The 12,087-nt window shown below is 44.1% G+C and overlaps 1 protein-coding gene across 1 annotated transcript in view; it reads left to right on the top strand.

The window, feature by feature from the left end:
• The window catches only part of LOC100743820 (homeobox protein caupolican-like), an 80,305-nt gene extending 70,485 nt beyond the window's left edge, over positions 1-9,820 (top strand). Inside the window, exon 9 of the mRNA XM_033319194.1 lies at positions 6,782-9,820. The gene's annotated coding sequence lies outside the window, so the exon portion shown is untranslated. The remainder of the gene's footprint in view (positions 1-6,781) is intronic.
• Positions 9,821-12,087: the final 2,267 nt, after the last annotated feature.

Below are 12,087 nucleotides of genomic sequence, written 5' to 3'. Positions count from 1 at the left end.
CCCCCATTTTTACCCTGGATCCGCCGATGGACGCGCGATCGCGGCTCTCGGCTTTATTACACCGCAACGTAGATCGTGAGATCCTCAGGGTCGAAACGGTAGCCCGGATTTACGTCTCGACCTCGGTCCTCGGGTCCAGCTTGCTACCTGAGTAACCGGAGAACCTGCTAAAACCTCCCCAACCTGGTCGTTCCTCTTCCACCAGAATCGTTCTGGACATTTGCAAATTCGTGCTCGCCACGGGGAACGAGTTATTGCTAAGTAAACGCGTTTGATCGAACGAACTCGTCGAACGTTTCACGTCGAACATCCTTCGAGTATCAAGATGGAGAGTTCGTTGTTTTCCGCTCTCCTAAAAGGACACGTTACCCGTGATGGAACAGCCCGTGGTCGAGATTCCGTCGAAGAAAACTAGCTGCGCTGTTTTTCCTCGTAGCTTATCGGTATAATTTCTAATTACCTCGCTCTGCCGCCAATTAATCGCGTACGATCTGCCCGGAAAATGGGCCTGCCACCGGTCGTTAATACAGTCGTTCGGCACAGTCGAGTGTTGTAATTATACAATTAAACATGGAGCAACAACGTTGTGTCCGCTCAGATCCTAGACCCAGAACGTATTATCAACGGTACGTCGGCACGATCTCGCGGAAAACACGTCGTGGTCGCGTCCGGTAATTTCGACGGGTCTAATGCGCGATCGTACGAGGATCAATTTTATAATCATCGTAATTTCACGCTCGTTCCCGTCGCGGCATGCAAACAACACCGACTCGTACGACAGATAACGCGGTGACGCTGTAATTAATCCTGCTTTTCCATCGAATTCAGCCCTCCTTTCCTCCTTTCCAAAGCGTTGATTATGTTAAAGCGCGACGTCCGTTCGAAATTCAGCCGTTATCGTGTCAGCGGATCGCTCTCATCTGATTTCTTGTCGGTTTCTCGTCTTCGTGGTTGGCGCACGTGTCGATTTCACGAGATGCTCGCCGTGACCTTCTCCGTTCGCGTGAAATTACGACGTCGCGTTGGATGTTGTCTCGGAGGCTGGAGATCATCGTCGCGATTACGCGTAAATTACCGTCACGGAGCCTCCGCGCCAGCCCGAGAGGAACGTTCTCTCCGTGTCTCTCTGTGAGATCTTAATCCGGCTTATCCCGAGATCTTGCTCCGCTATCGGGAATGAAAGAGGATGCCCTGACGCGAAAATGGACAAAATTCGCAAACGATGCGTGTCACGCTCTTTGTTCGTGAATCTTCTCGTATTAAAACGATGGACATCGTAGGTGTCGAAGGATATTTGTTGCTGTACAATTCCATAAATCGATACGGTCAGTCGCGCTACTCTGTCCTGTTTTTCATTCGTACAGGTATACTTGCTTAATTGATCCAATTCTTAGCACTAAACGCGATAGAAAGAGAAAATATGTACATGTTTACGCTGCACATCAAGGTAGTTACTCGAAATTAGGTTTTCGACGTAATTTCCATCTTCCAGTTTCGACGAAATAGAAACGCATAATATCCAGCAATATTTCGTATACTTCGTGTCAACCGAAAAATCTATCCCATTAATTAGCGCAATAGTATCAAACCGAGAGTTTCGTTCTCAATGTGGAGAGATTCTCAGGTCGATAGCGGATTCATCTCGTTAGCATGGCTTTCTCTAAATCCAGCTGCTCGGTAGATAGATTGTGCAACGTTTGCGTCGCGCAACCTACCTCCGACGAAGAAAAATCCCCGACAGATTAAACGACTTTAATTCGCTCGTTGACAGTGTGAAGTTCGGGTGTCGAAAAAATGGAGAATACGTCTGTGAGGTTCGGCCGGGTAGAGAGGTTAACCGCGAACCGCGTTTCGTAATGTCGTTTTTCGTGTCGAAGATAATGGAGAACGGATAAACAGGTTTCTTGCGCTGGAAGGTACTGGAAGTGGGGGAGTCGTATTAAAAGCTTGGCAATTACGAGAAGCCGATAGCAGAAATGACTGTTCCGTTTTGGAGGCTTGGGTATCGATTTCGTTCAGGTGAGATTCCGCTTTTAGAAAGGCGAGCTCGCGTGAAAGCCGGATTTTCATGGCGCTTCTTCCACACGGAGCATCGCCGAGGTGCACGCGTACGTAAGCTCCTTGTCGCGTCGATTCACCGGCAAACCGGTGTTCATGAATATTCCCCGACTCGATCCTGGACACTCTGTCGTTTGAATAAACGAACCAAACTTGCAGACTCTACATCGTGTCCGATGAATTTCATATAGATGAAAAATACATGCACCGCTGGGTCCCTTTGAGCGAAGGAACAACGTGGCAGCGCGTGTCTTTATTGAACGAACAAAGTGAAACAAGAAGTGCGAGAGGGGAAAAGGTTGGTTTTGAATATATAGAAGTAAATATATGGAAGAAAGGCGTAGCCTTGTACAAGAGCGACGCTTGTAGATTGATAGGAACGTTACGACGTATTACTTACATTAATTTCAATCGTATTGCGAATAATAGATATACTACTTCAGAAAAATGTTAGAGAAGCTACGTGTTGATAAATAGTTCGTTCCATATACCTAACTATGCCTGCCATCAAACTGAACTAACTCTCTTCCACGCTTCAAAGTACACGAATACTGGACTCGTATCCGACAGATAGCGCGGAGTAATAATCTCAGAAAGAGACAAATACGTAGTCTAACAGACCTCGCACTAATCACCCCGCAATTACTTGCTTCGTCGTTCCTGGGCGGCCTTCCACGCGTTGCCGAGCGAATTTCCAAGAGAACCACACAACGAGTCGCCGTGATGGACGGATGGCCGAGAGAGTTCCGTGTAAAAAGTCCTACGAAGGTTGGATACACGCGAGAAAGCGCGTTTAAACGTGGTCGGATCTCCTCGAACGACTTGTCGCGTAATCGCGCGGCATTTGTCATCCGGTTTCGCGTCATTTCGGTTTACGCGCTCAGCGATGAACCGGAGAACGAGCAACGGAATAAAGAGAGACACGGCCGGTGCGACAGATAGCCCGTGGCGCTTTGAAATATTTGTCGGACGCCATCGGCCACTGTCACACCTTTGAAACGTTCAACAAATGGCTACACAGCGTCTCGTTTAATCGATCGTGAAAAATTTCCGCGACGCCATACGTACGTATAGCAGGTTCCACTAATTGTTTTAATCGAGGAAACGCTTCGACGATCCGTCGTGCAATCGTACTTCTCGTTTTCTGCATCGTGTTGTTGCGAATCAGATCGGATTGCTCGGGTTGCTCGAGGTCGTTGAGATGCGATACCTCTACCATGCTACCTGTCTACTTTGTAATTTTGTGGTCTCCTTTAACTTAACATCGATGGGTAGACGCAACTAAACGAATTATTAGCCTCTTGCTTTATGATCTTTTCAGTAGCTACGTCTAATCGATCATAAGCGTTAGCTACTCGTTTAACTGCTCGTTTAATTACTCGTTAAGTATGTACTTGCGCGCCAACTGTTCATTATCTAACGATACACCGTATCAAATGTAAAACGTTGAAGCGTTATATAATAGTTAATATTAATTTATAGCGATCCGTGGAATGTGAAATTCTATTAAAGAAAATGGTAATTCGCGTGACGAGCGTAACTAGATATTGCAAGGCGAAGGATTAATTTAGTTGAAGTTTCGCGTAAAGTTGAAGGAATTCGAAAGTCCACAGAAATGGTAGTAAAGTTTTTCGCGTCGATGGAAAAAATGCTGTGGCGTATATCGCCCCCGTTTCAAGTATCCATAACCGAGAAGCGACGGCATTCCATCCGGAGCGTGCAGAGATTCTCCACGCTTGGAGGCGGAGGCCTCTATCGGCCACGGTGATCGCGGCAGCGCACGTACACGAAGTTGTTCGCTAGGTGAGACACTGTAATCGCGTATCGATAGTCCCATGCTGTGTAAAACGTCGATCCGTAGCGACGTTGGCATACGTAACGCTCCGTTAACGGCCCTGATATATTCCAGACGTTTTTCCACCGCATTCACGTTCCCCTCATTTCCATCGCGAAGCTTATTTTCGCATCCTTCTAGCGTAGAATGTGTACAGTGGTACATCCATATATTCCTCCGATGTTTGTTGCCATTATCGTCTATTGCTCTCATTTTCGTTGAACGATCAAAGTCTATTGCAAAAAGACCATATAAGAGATGTTTATTCCGTTAAATAACCAGTTTAATTCATTTCGAAACGATGGCAAGATATATTAAGCGAATCATTGGAATTCTCTGTCGTAGCCACGATGTTAAAAAACAGAATCCGATAATACAAATTGATGGGAAAAAATCGCAAGAAGAAAGCCGCATCGTCGTTAATTTTCTGATTATAAAAGTCTCTAATTAAAGAACGACACGGTTAACGGGTTGACCTGTGCCATACACCATCGCAGGTAAATGAGACATTTTTTCCAATCGTTCGCGAGACTCCTGCGGCGATCCTCTATCGCATCAACGTTTGACAGAGAGATGCGAACTATAGATATAGATCAAACAGTCAAGGCGATATAATTGCGAAGGTTTCGCGAATCTTCCGAGAGTCGGGTCGTTGACAGATCGAACGAGGTGATTCTTGGATGCCGAAACGTCTGGAATAGCGCGGCTGTGATTTCGCCTGATAATCGAATGCCAGCGATTTTCGGTATTCGAGCGTGGAACCACGATCGGAATGTACTTGGGAGCTGTCGTTACGTATGCAAATTCGTCGAAACGGGGTAGAGGATAGACGTTCGTTCGAGGAATTCTTACGTAACGACGGAGGAAGACATAGGACTTGAATTACTACGTTTTATATAGCGTTTTCTACGTCTTCGTTTAATTAATTTTCTATACGACTTTTGATCATCGAAGATTTAGAAGGAGGTTATTTTCGAATCTATCTTCGTAAATCGATTATCAAGTACACGGAACAACATCACGAACATCTATTAACGCCGATACGACCAATCTCGAATCTAGACGCAAATAGATAATTGTAATAAAAATTGATACGATAAAAATAAAACAGATATCCGATCAAATTATCCCTAATCAAATTTCGATCTTAATAAAAGTCAACGTTAATCTTGTTAAAAGCACATACATGTTCGTCGTAACGCTTGTAACAACAAAAAGAAGACAGATAGTTACAGCATAAAACACTTGCCGTCTATGAATTAAAAAACGATTTACCTTCTCCATATCGCCATTAAACTCAATAAATGGAATCTATGTTTAGCTCTCGCGAACAACCATTTCTTTACCACTAAATATGCCACTTTTCCCCGCATAAACGTCTCGATGTCCAGATATTTTTGAACGTAGATGCCATTTGGCCGTCGCGATGAAACGCCTTTGACGCTGGAGGTCAGATACTCTCGGTGATAATCCCGTTAATCAGACTGCGACGATAACAGCAGGCAGAAGCGCCACACACGGAACCGGTACGCCGTGTGACGAGCCACGTTAGCGACGTTCCATTTGCAGCAGCGTGTCGCGAAACGGGAAGAAGGTAGAGAAGCGGCTCGATATCGGTCTTGGCGATCGTTGTGTGCGAGAGCATCGCTTGTCTACCAGGTGAGACGCATGGTAATCGCGTATCGATAGCCAGCCACGACGTACATTGCTCCGATCTACCGCAACGCCGACGTGTATTGCAGCTCGCTAATAGTTAACTATGATCTTACAAGCAGTTTACATCCAGCTCATCTGGCCGCGGTTGCGAAAACCTACGGACTTCGCCTTACAACCGAACGTGAAGGGGTGAAGTTACGTCCATTCTTCGAATTAAATACAACAACGAACGTCTCAAAGTTCGATTTATTAATATTATCATAAATTATATGCAACGGTTAATTGTAAAGTTTAATTTATATTGCGTCAAGCTGTATATTTCCACAGAGATTATGAGGGGGAGGGGGCGACTTGTTACCTAAAATTCTAATTTTTCTGTCGAATGATACGAACGGCAGAAGCCACACAATCGCTAGCTATACCGATGGAAAATTCATGACAGAATTCGTAGACGCAGGATTACGGCGTAATAATAACCGCACAGAGCGGACGCAACTCGATGGCGGTATAACCTCTGCCGTAATAGTCCGGTTACGAACATGCAAACGATATTTTCGTAAATCTTATACCGGTGGCAACCACAGACTGGTTAACCTGTGTAGTCGTACACGACCGTCTAATTGCGAGAGTCGCGATTATCGTCGTTATCGAGCTCGCCTACTCGTTGAGATCCAAGAACGATTTTAGAGGCTGACCCCTGATCGCGAATAGACAACCAATCGCCGTCCAACTCTGGCGGTGTTTCCTTTTAGCTAAGGCGAATTTTACCGTGCTTAGGTGGTATTCGTTGAGTTCTCGTGAATCCTGATAACTATTTCGCAAATTATCTGGACCTGTGAACACGTTTTTCGATATAAATAATAGGTTTATAAAGTATCGTGCGGAAGAGGTTTTATTAGAACGAGTTCGAAATAATGAAAATTTTCAAATATTCATTCTTCGGCATAGTATCCTTTCTTACGTTGAAAGCCGTTTGTTTCTTATCGCCGGCAAGTCTACAAAAAGATGGGAAATAAATATATCACTCGTCGTACATGATTACACGCGTCACTCAATCTCAATCGGTCATTTGTCATTGTACGATCACAGATACATGCTACAAAATTTATTTCAACAGTTCTCGATATTTCTAACCCTGTGAAAAAATCCTAATCGATAACACCCCAAGCGAACACCCAAAACGAAAGAACACGGCGACTTGCACCTAAGACCATCCTCGTCTCTCTGTTGCAGGATTAAAGGAAGAACGCAAGGGCCCGCGACACTGGACTGTAAGTACGCGTCGCTGAGAGGTTCTGGGATTTACCAGCGTGATTTCCAAGCGGAAAGGTGGTGGAACTAGAAAGAAATAGACAAAGAAACACGCGGGAGAAGAAGCAGAGGGAGCGAAAAGCCGCTGGATACAAAAAAAGCGATAAAAGAGATATCTTTTGAAAGGAAGAAATGAAGCACGGAGGTTCGTCCTTGAGATACATACATCGTGCTTGTGGCGTGCAAAGTGCGACTGCGAAAAACGAATGGACTTGGCTGTGGCGCGCGTGCACGAGCCAATCGTTTCGACTTAGAGAAGATTTAGAAATTACGAGAATTACGTCAAAGTGCCTGCTTACGCACTAGTACGTAAAGCAAGAAGATGTCATCGCGAGAGAACAGATAGTCGCGAAGGGAAGACGCGCACTGAATCGCACGTGTGTGACATTTGATGGAAGTTTGGCGAGAAACGCTATCTCTTTGGACGAAACAGGATGGTATTCGTCCTTCGTCGAGCAGCAGTCGAAAAGAGTTCGATGCGCGAAACATCGTCCAAGTTACCTCGTTTCACGCGTTCGACGATTCCTTAGTCAACCAATTGTTCATCGTCGATCGTTCCGCGTGTTTAACTGGTCTCCGATTCTGTAAATAAAGAGGTCGTCGTACACTCGTACGCGAGATTCGTTTAAAACTTAAATAAACCGGTAACGCGTCGAATATCGTTTGTTTTGTATATAAATCGCGGATGGAGGAACAAGCTGATCGGTTCAGGATATTTCTCGTTCCTCGTTCATCTGCATCTGTTCATCAGCGGATCTTGTCGATTCCAGGAGTCAAAAGAACCCGCAAACCACACGGGCAACGTGCAAAGTAGCAGCCATTTCAGGTTAACCCATATAGTTCACGCGAAAACTCGCTTGGGGAAGTCCTGTTGCGATCATAGATCGGTCCATTCATAGTTGAACTCGTTGAGATTTTTCAACATTAGACCAATGAGAAGTCGTTGGAATCACGAACGATCGAAAAACGAGCAACCCCTGCATAAAGTCGGTTCTCCGTACCTTCGACATAACATGACTCGCGTAATGGCAGCCTCGTCCGTCGAGGATGTCCGCAAAGAAGAGGCGAAAGGAGAAGACGAAGCCGGATCGTACAGGCGCTACTCTATCCTTAATCTACCAGTAACTCTTTAATTAAACTCCCGATGGAATATTCTCGTGTACACGAATACGCCGCCGCGCCGTTCACATGGACAGAACGCTGATAGTGGAGCACAGATTTGCCTTAAATCTGGATCATTGAAAAATTCGTCGAGGTGTAGTCGAATCCACCGTATGTCGGTATACATGTTGGCGCGGTTGAAAAATCGACGGATAGCGGAAGTAACTTTAAAAGTGGAGAACGCGGCCGCGTGTGTAGTATCCGCGTGATATCGTCGTCGATGGACGCTATCCACGAAGGATGGATATTACGGTGAGATTTAAAGAGGAAAGAACGGTAACAGCAGCGGTAAACTAATTAAGAGTAAAAATTCGTCCTTTTTCCGCGCGGGCACTGTGCACTCGTGATCCATGAAGGACTTCCGGTTTCCTGCGGCCGCGGCGCGCGCACCACGAGAATTCGACGATGCGATACCGTGTCTACTTTTAATTAGCATCGTATTTCGTTCTCGTTACTTTCAACCGTCTCTCTGTGCAATATGTTGCTTTAGATCGTGTGCTCGTTGATCGCTTAAATGTCTCGTGATCGTGTTCTCGCGATCCCAGCCAAAGTGGAAGTTTCTCGCTCGATGCGGAAGTTGGCGCGTGTGTGTTCATATGTGTAGCAAGATCGATCGCGATCCATTTATTCATCGGCCCCCTTAATTTCGTAGATCTTCGTGATCTGGCGCGAACAAAGTATCGCCACGATGATTTCGCTCGACTTCGTTCGAGTCGCGTCGAACCGGGACGAGCAATAGAAGCGAAATTGATCTATAACAAACGGGTGGAGAGCGAGATGCGCGGTGCTCGAGATTGTTGGTATTTTTTTATATTATATGTATATCGCATAAATCAACCCTCCTTTCGAAAAGTCTGATCATCGACAGTGCTGGAATCTAGGCATTACGCGTCGATTCGCAAATGTTTCTCCTACTGTGCTGGAGAACGAGCAAAGAGGACCGATTCGTGAATGAGCGTGAGACACAGAGAGAGAGAGAGAGAGAGAGAGAGAGAGAGAGAGAGAGGGAGGGAGGGAAAGAGAGAGAGACTGTGTGTGTGTGGGTGTGTGGGTGTGTGTGTAGGTATGTATGTGTGAGTGGGTGTGTGTGTGTGGGTGGGTGTGCGTATGGATACAGCGAAATGAACGGATTAAAGACAAAAAGAAAATTAATTATAGAAATCGACTATCATTTTGTACTTTGGCATGTGTAAGCGAGTGTGCGTGCGTGTTATCGTCGAAGTTTTGCGTCGTGCGAGGAAGAGAGAGAGGAAAAGAAATTTTGGAGAGTGTCAGAAGCTGAGAAGCAGGTCGATGGGAGAAATTGTACATTGTTTTGTAAAGAATACATTTATTTATATCTGTGATAATGGGCGAGGTTGAAGAGAATTAACGAGAGAAAAAAAAAAAGAGTTGCAAGCGAGAGAGAAACGGTTGGAGAATGAAAGGAAGAGTGAAATATATAATGTACTTGATTAAAGGAAAGAAGAAAAAACGAATGAAGGAGGAACACTACGGTGCTAGTGTACTTCGACGAAGATGGTCGGTGCTCGTGCATTCGTTGACACGTATATCGTAATAGGGTAATTAATAGAGACTTGATCATGGTTTTGTAAATAATCATCGCAGCGTGTAGCTAGGTGATGACATCGAGGGTCAAGCGTGTCGCTTGTATCATCTGTGAGTACAGGCGAAAAGTAAAAAAAAGAAAAAAGAAAATAAAAAATAAAAAATAAAAGAAGAATCATAAGATTAGGGAAAGAATGAGACAAAGAATTTTACGTGTTTCTTGTACACGATCACAGAGTGATCCCTCGACACGGAAAAAAACGAGGAAATGAAAGAATATCTGTGTGAATATATATATACAGGTATTAAGTATATAGAGATATATATATAAATATAAATATATAAATATATATATATATATTACAATTAATAGGTTCTATTTGGTTGTTCTTACGAATTCAATTGTAAATTAATTAAACTGTACATAGTTCTGAATGTGAATATAGACAGAATATATCTATTATTATTATTATTATTATTATTATTATTATTATTATTATTATATTAATTTTATTATTATTATTGGTAACATCATATTATTATATTATTATATTATTATTATTGTCTATTACCATTATGAATTCATTATATTAAAAAGGAGACTATTATGTTGTACATTTACACCTTTTATTTTCGTTTCTTTGTTCTTTTTTTCTGACCTTGGTCATCCCAAATTATCTTCCCTCCCCTTCACCAGCGAAAAATTAACGTACGCAAATAATACGGTTTGATTAAAAATCTAATATCGTCGTTTTATAGAGTATTTGAAACGTGCGAAATTACGTTATTATCCGTTTGACGAAATCATGAAAGATTACGACGACGATTATTTTAGAACGGTCGGGCAGTTTTGCATGATTTAGTAAGATTCATTTAACGTTTACTCTGACGTTCCACGGTGGATTTAATTGGCACTTTCGAGTAGGCGGAGTTCCAAGTGTACAGCGCGAAACGATATATTACATCGTCTCTTCTTCAAACAAACGTATCTCTTCATTAATAATCGTCAGGGATGAAGTATTATTAATACCGTTACTTCCACTTTATTTTGAACAATCATAATACGTAATCGTCCTACATACCGCGATATATATCGTTTTAATATTCAATTTAAAAAGGAGTATCTACCCGACGATTAAACCGACAACTGCCTTTAACAACGTTAATCTACATACACGCGTGAATCGAATATCAAATTTCCAATTTCCATACACCGGTTCCGTAATTTATTAATTTTCAAATTCGCCCAATAAAACGAGAAGAACGCGTATAAGGATATTAGCGGTTAACACGAGCATCAAGCTGGCATAATTAGGAGAATCGATGGGTATCGGTGGGCCAACCGGCGGTTAAGCGACCGGCAATTATCGGCTTTGCAAATTCATTATAAACTAATTTCGCTTGGCTTTATATCGCGCGTCAGGTGGAAACGGACGATGGGGTGGTTTACACGGTGTTCCGTGTGATTTTTACGATCGTTTCGCGCTCTCCCGCTCGCTTCGATCGCCCACGGCGTTATTTACAGGTCGGATTTATGCTTGAAAACTTCCCACGAAGATTCAAGGTTCGCCGGTTCGTGACGCATAAATCAGCCCGCCGCTTGTCGCGCGTCGTTCGGAGAAAGCTGCGCTACGAGCACGACTCTTTCCACCCCGCAAAAACGCGCAATTGTCTACTTTGTTAGTTAGATTTATACGCCGCACCGTGTACGAAATCGTTGGTACGTCGTGCCAGCATCGCCTTCTGTCTTCTTCCTTCGACGATGGCATTATTCAGGTAGGAATGGCGGATTCAGGACTATCGATTGACAATAGCGCGACACTGTTCTACTTGTCGAACAGACAAATTTGTACGAAGCACGTGTAGCTTCGTTTCTCGTATTGCTACCACGTTATTAGCATTCGCCTAGCTTACAAATTTTCCAACACTTCTCAATTTTCATGCCGTTGCTGTGACAACTTAATTCCAAATCAAAATATACCAATTGGTATATTGGTATTCACTGAAACGAGGAAGCCTTTAATCGGTCAAAATAGAGAGAACGTAGCCTGAAAAATACTATTAACACCAGCCCTACCCTATAAAACATCTACCCTCGACTGCTACACGCTGTTCCCACCTTCTCAAACTTCTTTCACTCGAAAACAAAGAAGATTTCCCAGAGTGTGCGATAAAAATGATTCCCTTCCACGACTGCAACGCGAGGCAAGAATGCGTAGGCCTGTATAGCCGCGTACTAAAATCCTAAGAACCGTAAATTGGACAACAAAGGGGCCTCTACAGCCGCGACAATCCGTTAAGACAAAGGATCCGCTTGGCTATAAAGTCGTAATCCGTCTGACCGAGCGTTCCGCGTTGCGGCGCGGTGGCGCCGTCTATGTGGAGGACGGTTCGCGCGCCAAGGCAGATGCAGCGTGGTTTACAAGAAGAGGCCGCGACGCGATGGCCCTTATATCATCCGCGAAGAAATATGAGATCTCGCAGCCGGCTGTTGAACGTGTCGCGAGGCTCCGCGGGTG

The sequence above is a fragment of the Bombus impatiens genome, unplaced genomic scaffold (assembly GCF_000188095.3).
Source record: "Bombus impatiens unplaced genomic scaffold, BIMP_2.2 scf_0136, whole genome shotgun sequence".
NCBI classification, from domain to species: Eukaryota; Metazoa; Arthropoda; class Insecta; order Hymenoptera; family Apidae; genus Bombus; species Bombus impatiens.
The sequence above is the reverse complement of the archived record's forward strand: the minus strand, read 5'-3'. Positions and strand labels throughout refer to the sequence as shown.